General features: G+C 39.5%; 1 long non-coding RNA gene across 1 annotated transcript; it reads right to left on the bottom strand.

Annotated features, from left to right (window-relative positions):
• Window positions 1-2,838: 2,838 nt before the first annotated feature.
• Window positions 2,839-8,427, bottom strand: LOC108445627. The gene is made up of 4 exons (XR_001860570.1): window positions 7,887-8,427; window positions 6,543-6,758; window positions 6,308-6,362; window positions 2,839-5,371 (listed from the first exon to the last, which is right to left on the bottom strand). It is a non-coding gene; the product is annotated as an uncharacterized LOC108445627 (long non-coding RNA).
• Window positions 8,428-9,918: the final 1,491 nt, after the last annotated feature.

Below are 9,918 nucleotides of genomic sequence, written 5' to 3'. Positions count from 1 at the left end.
GGGTTTTTTGGTGAGTTTTTTTTGGTGGGGTGCGTTGTTTTTGGTTTGATGCCATTTGTGGGTTGGTTTCTTTTTTTTTAGAAAAGTACTTGATAAGACCTTGCTTAAGGCCTTGTCTACACAAAAATAATGTCCTAGTAGAAGTGATGCAGCCTCCTCCCCTGACAGTGACACCTGCAATATAGATGCTATTATTTTAATAGCAAGGTTGCGCACACCCTGCTAAACAGTTTACTGAGGAAGGGATTATACTCTACCTGTGTCACACAATTTTCAGATTAGAAAACTGAGGCTGTACTCTTACAACTGACTAAATGTCCATAGGTAAAACAAGCAAGTAATTTGCCAGGAAGAAGACTTAAAAAATAAATAAAAAACCTGCCAAAAATAAAAAGCAACACCAGGCTTTTATCTTTGCCAGCAAAGGTTACCCAGGAGAGAGCAAGAGAGAGAAATGTGAAGTAGTGCATCTCCTGGCTAATCCATACTTCCTGAAGATTCCCACCCTGAGCTGATGCCTTGGCACTGTTCTGGCAAGGCTCTGGACCCTCTGGCAGAGCAGGTGGCTGTGGGTGGCTGCTCCACCGTCCTCCCACTCCCAGCAGATTTGCTGGCACTGGGGGCGTGGAAAGAGAGCTCCACCTGAGCAAACCGAGCCTCTCCACTTTTGGGAGGATGGCTGGAGGGATGCAGAGCATGCCTTATGGAATTTTGCTTTGAATCATGCAGCATATGGAAATGGGTCTGCAAGAAAAATGAGAAATATTTAGAAACAGTTGGAAAGGCTGTCATTGAAATTTATCCTGGCTATGTCTAAACATGGAAAAGGACAACAGAAACCAATGTTAACTTCAGAAAAATGTAAAGAGAACTGACTCTGCAACAAGCAGAAGGCTTATTTCTTTTTAAGTATAAACAATCTGGTGAGGAGGAAGAAAGGCAGAACTATAAAAATAAGCCAAGGCAAGTAAAAAATAATGAGGGTAAAAATTAATAATACTCTGCATCAGTTTGCAGAGGTTTTTTTCTTGTACAGCAGTCTCCAAATATAACTTTATGGGAGAAACCAGACAAAATATTTCTGTTCTGAGCTATCACAGTGGGAAATGGCTTAAAAGGAAATTCTGCTGGAGGAAGGGGATAGCCTTGAGGTGTGGACAAGCTTTTTAGACACCTTCCTTGGGAGACTAAGCTTTCTGTACTCCTTACACAGTCAATGGCAAGAGACGCCAGCCTCCACAGGACAGTTCAATACCCCTAAATGCAGGTGACATGGCCTCCTTATGTACAGTAAGGATAAAGGCTGTAACAAATCACAAAACTTGGACCATTTTCTTCAAGCTTTGCCCATTTGGAGGCCTGAGCTGAATTACAGATGGAACAAACATCGCTGCCTTCAGGGGGAGTTAAGGAAATGGGTGTGAAGACACAGAACCCTCATTTGATGCTTCTTCCATTTTTCTGTCCCCTAAGTGCATCACTGTGTGTTAAACCCCCTCCCCCTTGTCTTTGGTTTTTTGCTTTTTTTGTCTCCCCTCATCTCTGTAATATTTCTTTTCACTTCAGTGCCACAGGCAGTCACAGGCAATGGGAGCTTCCTGGCTGCAAGCTTGCAAAAGTGCAGAGCACCCCCTTCTTTATTCAGATTTCCTCTCCCACCAAGGTTTTGTGCTGGTGGAGAGGTCCTAGCCATAGGAAGCAACCCTTTATCCAGAACAATAAGCCTTGCAACAGAAGCATCCCTTGTGCAGTGTCTCTAGTTCCAAGGCAGAAATTTTGTTCCCAGGGAACTTGCAAAAAAAATATCACAAAGACAGTAGAAAAAAATTAGTGTGAAAGCAGCCTAACAAAATGTTTGAATACCAAGATTAACAATGACTGTAAATAAGGCTAAGGACAGAAGTAGAGATAATTGCTTCTCATATGAACACCATAGCATTTACCACTTTCCATAGATACCAAACAGACAAGATTATCTAGATTTTCAAATGAGTTTATCTGTGACCAATTGGCTGAATAGATTGACAAAAATAATGTAAAATGCTAAATGTGAAGCATATTTAGTACGGAAACACCATGACAGATAATGCTGTAATTACTGTATGCAGTTGCTGAATCTAACAATATAAATTAAGTGCCAAGTATGAGTTTCTTTTCCACAGCTAGGGAGAGTCAGAGCAACTTAAATTGCCCTGTATTTCTTTTACAAAGAAAGCTCATTTTTAAATTATGTATGCATATAAATTCCAGAAAAATCATAGGATTCTTCTGCTTTCCTTACTTCCCACACTGTATCTGAGAACACCAACTTTTTTCATTTATTTCACTTTCCCTTGAAGGACTCTGACAGAGATGCAGTTTGGCTTCGGAGACCAACTCATTGAATTTACTTTTTCTAAGCCTATTACCCAATAACTTAGCATTGTGCAACTACCCAGAAAAAACTAAACAGAAAAATCACCATGCAGATATTTGCAGAAATATATAAACGATCCTTTACTTCACATATGTCCATGATTTTCAGCTGATAACTTATGTTCAGATCCTAACTTTCAAATTCACTGGTTACTCATAATCCTTTCTGGCAGATGACAGGCACCACATCACATCCTGTGTTTTTCCACCTTCTGCAATACACAATTTCTGGACATGACTGCAATCAGTGGGCAAACTGCAGTTTCATTTTGGTAAAAACTTCTCAATAAAACTTAGTTGCCTACACATTTCTGCAAAAATTAATTGAAGAATTTGGATTAATAATCTTTTGACTTGCTGATAATACATGGCATGGTTTAGGAATTCCTGGGGAAAAACAAAAATGAAAATCAGAAGCAATCATTGAGTAATACATCATTTATGTAGTGTATTACATCAGTTTCTCAAATCTTCCTGACTCATAATAGAGCAAGCACACCCAGTGCTGTAGAAATGTGGCATTTCCTAGCCTTCACTGCACACATTTTGAAGCACCATCCTCAGTTAAGCCATCCCATGACATATGGGAAAAAATGTACCTGACATAGCAGGAAAACAAATTTGGACTGATAATGCAGCACATCTGTACAGCAGGACAAGAGACAGAATATGTCATGCAGAGGTGATGGAGGAGAAAAAGGAAAAGATGTGGAACGTAGCTGAAGTACAAGTGAAACTCTTCATGGCTGAGGCAAGTGCAACCAATGACAACTCCTATAATTTTCCATTGTTTGTAAGGGGAACATTTAAATAATTTCATGGTGTTTCCCTCCCATCCTTCTCGTCCCTCTCTTCCTCCACTTGCAACTTGTCTCACATCACACCTTTTGTTTGTTAAGGTCAGTTGTGAGACATCTTCCTTTACACCTGAATAAGGCCACACTGAATACTGTGCATTAAAAATGAGACAATAACCTGTTTCCTAAAAGTATCTCGACCAGTTCGAACTAGGAAAACAAGGGAGAATTCTTCTACTTTGCAAGTAGGGGTATGTGGAGAGGTGACATATTTTCCTCTTTCTTTAGGTTAAATATACTTGTTATTTACATGAAATCCATCTGCTACAACATCCTACATGCCCAGGAGGACCATACAGTTAAAACATATCAAACCCACATTATTGTGCCTTTCCATACTGTGACATATTAAAAAGGATTTTAGGACTGGGCTATCAGACATGCACAACAGATTAATTGCTGGGTGAGCATGAACATACAGTACACCACAATCCATGAAAGGATACCACTAATATATAGCAATACAAGTAGACATAAAAAAAGATTGACATTTAACCCTGGATTTTAGCCCTTCCCATATTTTTGGCCTTTCAGTGACTAAATTCTTTGGAGTTAGCAACAGCAAGCTAGGCTAAAAATATTCCACCTGTGAATTAGTGGTCCATTTTTTTCAAGTGCCTAAAAGGGATACAGAACCATCTATGGGAGCAGACATACTCAAAGCACAAGCAAAACCTGGTTTTGTCTGGAAAAACTGGACAATTGCCAAAGTTAGCTGCTCCTCCACTTGACCACATATGTAGAAGGTTATAGTGCATGACCTGTACGGACATTGGGGGAAATAAAGAATTATTTCAATGTTTTTAATATTCAAAAGCAAAATGGAAGAAAATGTTCAAAAAAATCTGTGCCTACCTCCCCCACTCAAATCTTCCATATATTGAGGTTTTGTGTTATATGGCTTTTGCTCCAGTAAGAATAGTGTTTAGGGAAGGAAGATGACACTGTCCATGTAGTAGGAGGAAAATATAAAGCACTGTTAGGTGCTTGGCAGCAATACGGACAGATATATTTCCTTTCAATGGCAAATGCATATTGGATCTACCAGTCATACACACAAATCTCAGTAGATATGGCTACATTTTCCTCTTGACTTTGCTATCAAAGTGTTTCTTTACCACATTTATATGTCCCTCAAAAATATACACAGAAAAGCAAAAGCTCTTTTTGATCAGATGAGAGGTTCCTTTGCAAGTTCTTTTTGCTCATTTATCTAAAAGCCACGTAAAAACTGTCTCAAGATGTTCCCAAATTGCTTTCATACTTGTTTTGCTGAAATCCTGTTAATTCCTGTTTAACTGCATGTCTTGCTGTTGTCATTTACACACCTTCCACACGGCAGGATGCTGCAGGACATATTGTGCTTGCTGACAAATTTTTTTGAAGGAAATCCTTGCAATCAGCTGTCCAACATATGAAGCTACATTTGACCACAAGGCATAGAACAAGGGAATTGTTTTTATGACCAAGGAAATCAAAACTGTTCCTCCATAAAGTTCTGGGAGGAAAGAGGGGAAGGGGGAAAGAAGCACAAACCCCTACATCTCTAAGAGCATAATGAAAAGAAAAATAAATCCTTTCTAAAGGCCTGAGGTTAAGAAGCACTGAGTTCCAAAATCCCAGAGGCCAATGGAAGCTGAAAGCATTCAATATCCATTTGGACTGGTCCTATTACTTCACTGTTCAGATCTCACTGTTTGCAGCATGTATTTTCTAGCACACGGAAGAAATTGGTGCTGATTACAATAGAAGCATTTTGGGGATGGCAGTAGTAACCACTGCTAACTGCTAAACACAAATTAGAGACAAACTTCAGAGCCTATTTAGCACACCATTTCCACATGCAGCTTGATTAAGACAGAAAACGACTCAGTCTGTCTGTTGCAACACGCTCCACAAGAAGTACAGAAGCGAATTGAGGACAGTAACAGGTAAATAGATGATTCAGGAAGAAGCTGAATTTAGACATATGACATTGACTTAAAAGTTCAGATTTTCTCCCTGTTCAGTCTTCTGAGCTCACGCTGGCTCTGCTGAACAACTAGGCTTTGTTTTCTGCCGTGAAAGGGGAACATCACTGAAGCCAGCAGATACATCATCTGCAAAGAAAAGGTCACTGTTACAAAACCAAATCAAGACCCAGTCCAAAGTGTTTTGTCTGTTTCAAAGCAGGCTGGTATTCTTTTACAGTGAATTTTCATAGGGATAAAATTCCTGCTCACTTGACAAGAAAGACTAACAATACATACTACATAAATAGCAATGGTTCACAAATAACTTAGTAATATTTAATTAAAGTATCTACATGAAAGCAAATAACATCTCTGTGCTATGTAAAGTATTAAAGCACTTAAAGAAATCCTTCTTTCAGAGGATGTGGCTGAGCTATTAACTCAGGCTTATTTTATGGTTTCATCCAGGAGTCACAACTCAGAGCACATCCAACCACCTCATTCCAAAATACTCTACTAGGAACCTTGCCTCTAACCTTTGTGGAAATGTATTCAGGACTCTCCATTCACAACTTAAAAGGCTTTTCTTCGGCACCACACTCCTCAACGTGTAGAATTTACACATCCAGTCATAACAATATCTTATTTTCTTCTGTGTCCACTCTGAAAACTATTTCAGGAAGTCCCTCATTTGTCAAATCGTCAGCAAGCTTTATATGACTTTTTTATTTATTTTTATTCTTTCCTAAAGAAAACAATATTTAATCTATGAACAAGAGTGTGCATGAAATATTTCTCATTGTATGACAATGTTTTACCAGTTCATCTTCAAAAAACAACAAAAAAAAAGTCTGAAGACTAAAGTCAGGAAGATATTACAATATTTGGGCAACAGGAACACTAGCTTGGTGTCTTTAGAGGGGCAGGGAATAAGCCTTGCATCTTACACGTGGTTTCATTGTGTGCAATCCCAGTGGTAGAAAAGGAAGTGGCAATTATTTTTTAACAGATCTTTCCACCTAGGCTAGAGGAAAATGCAGACTTAATGTAGCTACTGCAAACATAAAAACATAGAGGAGGTACCTCTACAAACTCCCAGCCTGTGTTGTTGTGGGCAAGCTGAGGCCACAGCAAGTCTCTGAAAGAGTGAAAGGAATTAATTATTGTTGTACACAGTTGTAACAATGCAAAGGTATTAAATCTCTGTGTGAACCTTTGCCATCCATTGCTTGGAACATGTTTGTATGCATAGAACCTCTCTAATGTTTAATTGTTATAATGAAGATGCTTCATCAAAATAACAAAACAAGATATTCACCTTTCTGTGTGCAGGGAAGTTGATAAAATGAAGGAGCTGGACCTCTGCTTTGGTGCCCACCCTGGCAGAGAGATAACAAATGAATAGAAGATACTGTGCAGCTCTAGGGCAACTGAGAAGCATCTCTGCTCATCTCCGCAGAGCAATTGCACGTGGCAGGAAATCCTGTGCTGAAGAAATGCCACCCATTGAGATGTTCCAGGTTTGGGAAGACAGCTGAACAGTGGTGAGAAGGTATGAAAAAATTCAATATGTTCTTATTCCTAGACTTTATAGCACTACTAATGCTATGTTTTAAAACTTTCCCTATTTATAAACTTCCTGTGCTTTTGTCTGGCTCCTTCAGCTGAGCTACAACACTTCTGCAAAGTCTTCCTCCCATCCCAGCCCTGACCTGTGCCTGCCATGGCAGCTCTAACTCAGGTCTCCTTTACTGCTGACTACAGAATTTTTCTCCCAGCACTGCCACTGCTCACAGATGTCTTTGTTTAACTTGAATATTCCTTAGCATCTGCCAGCATTTTCCCCTAGCTAAATTCCTACTAAATGCACTTTACTTCTCTAAGCCTCGTCAGCTATTGCTCTAAATGCATCCCTTCAAGAGGAAAAAAAATCTCCACCTGTCTTTAATACGTGTATCAATAAAATGAGGATTAGAAATCTGCACTTCTAGGCTGTTAAACAAACTCTCTTCTGCCTCCATTTATTCACCCATAAAATGGCTATAATATTTACTACAATATCTCAAAGAACAGTTAAAAAGCTTAATGCTATTAATTCAATACTACTGATTCTGTCTTGCTACAGGGAATATATAAACATTTCCATGCCAGGTCGATATAGATTTATAAGATTTATAGTTTACAGTTTGTAGTCATTAGTATACCAACATTTGCAAGGTTAATACCCCAGTCCTACGGAGCAGAAGGTAGTATCTGCATTATAGGCAAGATTATATTCTTGTTTGCTAGATATTCTTTTTAAGTAAGTCTGTAACATTTATTTTCTCCTATAGGGCAGTATTATTAATAAATACATACTGCCAGGCTTTAATTTATGTAAAAGCCCATTGTTTTAAAGAACTTCTCTGCAACAAAATTAATCCTTTTTCTTTTTTTAATACATAGTACAGAATCTTTTTCTTACAGCTGCTTTAGCAAGGTTTTTCCCTTAGGTCTGTATATTATACAAATGTTTTCAAAAGACAGTAAAAAAAAAAAAAAACCCAAAAAAACCAAACAAACAAAAAAAAACCCACCAAAATGAAGAATCAGTAACCAGCAGAAGCACACAGAACACCATTGTACCCTAAATACAAGAAATACTATTGCTAAAATCACAGACCTGAAGTTGCGCTTTAAAAAAAAAAGTAAAAATAGGTGACTTCCAAGTTTGATTGTGCAGCCCACATGTGCTGTAACATGAACACGCGAGACCGTCCACTGCCTCTCGAAAGGAAGGATTGCCTTTAGCTGTGCTGATCTTCTCCAGGAATTACTCTGCTCTGTACAGGGGATGACTGTCAGCCATTTCCAGCACTAATTGGACTCAAGTATGGTACGACCTAATTTCTCAGCATGTACCGCAGAGTTCTGAGATTCCTGAATGCTTCAGCCTTTGGAGAGTTTTGTTGTTTTCTATTAGCTACAACTTCTCTGTCTCTGACTGCCAGCAGAGGGAGAAAACGGAATGTGAAGCTGAGAACATAATACGACACACCATCTCTCATCCACACTGCTGAAATAAATATGATGTGGTTTCAACCATTTCTTTTCTAGGGCAGGGTACACTCATTCTAAGTTTCCCAGTGTAAAAGTAATCTGATTAAATTTGGTGGCTTGTTTTTTTTCCCCCTCTCCCTCTCCCGTCTTTTTTCCACCCTTCTCTCCCCTTTTGCCTTTCGTTCCATGCAGGCGGAATCTTTATGAGACATATAAAGAGTGGAAGAATTATACGGGGGGTTTATTATGAAACTAGAAATCATTTCATTGGCATTAATGGGAAAGTCTGTCTTTTGGAGAGCTCCACATTTCTAGAAGCCATTTCCTGTTCTCAAGATCCCTTAATGCAACGAACCAGGGCAAGACAGGAATTGCTTTACCTCTCTTGTGCTTCAAAGATGTGTACATGAGATGGGCTGCTGAAGGGCTATATTTTTTTTAAGTACTAGCAGTTAGTCTTTTATATAGACTGGATGCTGTTTTAGTTAACAATTTGTTAAGCTTAATTGGCACACAAGCAGTTATTTTCACCAGAGGTGAAAACAACTTCCCCCTAAAGCTGTCCTCCCCACATCTGGGAAAGCACATACACACACCAGGCCATATAACACACTATTTAAATAAAGTGCTTTCTCATTCCTTCCTCAGGCCTAAAACCTGTTAGCTGAAAGAGAGACAAAGGGCAGACAGCTCTGGCTGCTGCCTCATTGCCTCCCAGATTTTGGCACTGAGGCTTGGCCGGCTGGGTCAGGAGCTTGGTCCTCATTACATGGATCCTCACACTCCAGGTGAGGACACAACTGTGACTGACAATTCAGGATCCCCACCTAATGCCTGGAGCTTGCACCACCTGCTTTAAATAAGGGACTGGAGATGCATTGGTGCAGCCAAATGGTAGAGATTCCCAGGAATAAATTACTTTCTTATTGCTCTCATATTCCTAAAGCCTGTCTTTAGGTTGCTCTGGTCTTTCCAGTTGTAGCATTTTACACACACAGATGATCATGGACCTTACAGCAAGTGACAGCAGTGCTAAGTCAGACTTCCAGCTGTCTACAGGTGTCCATGAATCATCTGGTGTCTGGGGAATTTCTGTTCCAAGGCTGAATGAAAGCAAGCCATGGAGAAATAATTGATGACCAGAAAGCATTAGACACTCACTGAATCAACACCCTCATCGATAACAAAATCATTACCAAAGGGATAAACCCCAAGTGAGATCCTTGCTCTACCAGCAATCAGAAGTGTTTGATCTGGGACTTCTGTAAACAGAGCTCAGTTTCTTTTCCTGAAAAATTGGATTCTTTGAAACAGAAATTGGGACAAACCCCTTTCTTCCCACTTATGTCTCACTAGGTTAGAAAAGACATCAGAAACTTTAAGGAAAGCAGTTTAAGAGGGCAAAGGTGGTCTTGAATAGGACTTCAAGGAAGGAATAAGAGGCAGCAGCTCAATAATATAGCACAAGGGAAAAAAGCTCTACAGTGGTATGCAGACAAGCAGGGGGGTACAACTCTTAAAATTTGTATTTCATGGGGGTTAATAAGATAAATAAAGTTTCTGCCATCAAAGGCCATTGGAATAATGTTGGTACCCCTTCACTGGGGTACTGACAGAGGAAAAGGTTATCCACAACATCAGAGGAGGGCTGCTGC

The sequence above is a fragment of the Corvus brachyrhynchos genome, unplaced genomic scaffold, assembly GCF_000691975.1.
Source record: "Corvus brachyrhynchos isolate BGI_N302 unplaced genomic scaffold, ASM69197v1 scaffold101, whole genome shotgun sequence".
NCBI classification, from domain to species: Eukaryota; Metazoa; Chordata; class Aves; order Passeriformes; family Corvidae; genus Corvus; species Corvus brachyrhynchos.
Note: the sequence above shows the minus strand (reverse complement) of the source record. Positions and strands in the feature narration are given on the sequence as shown.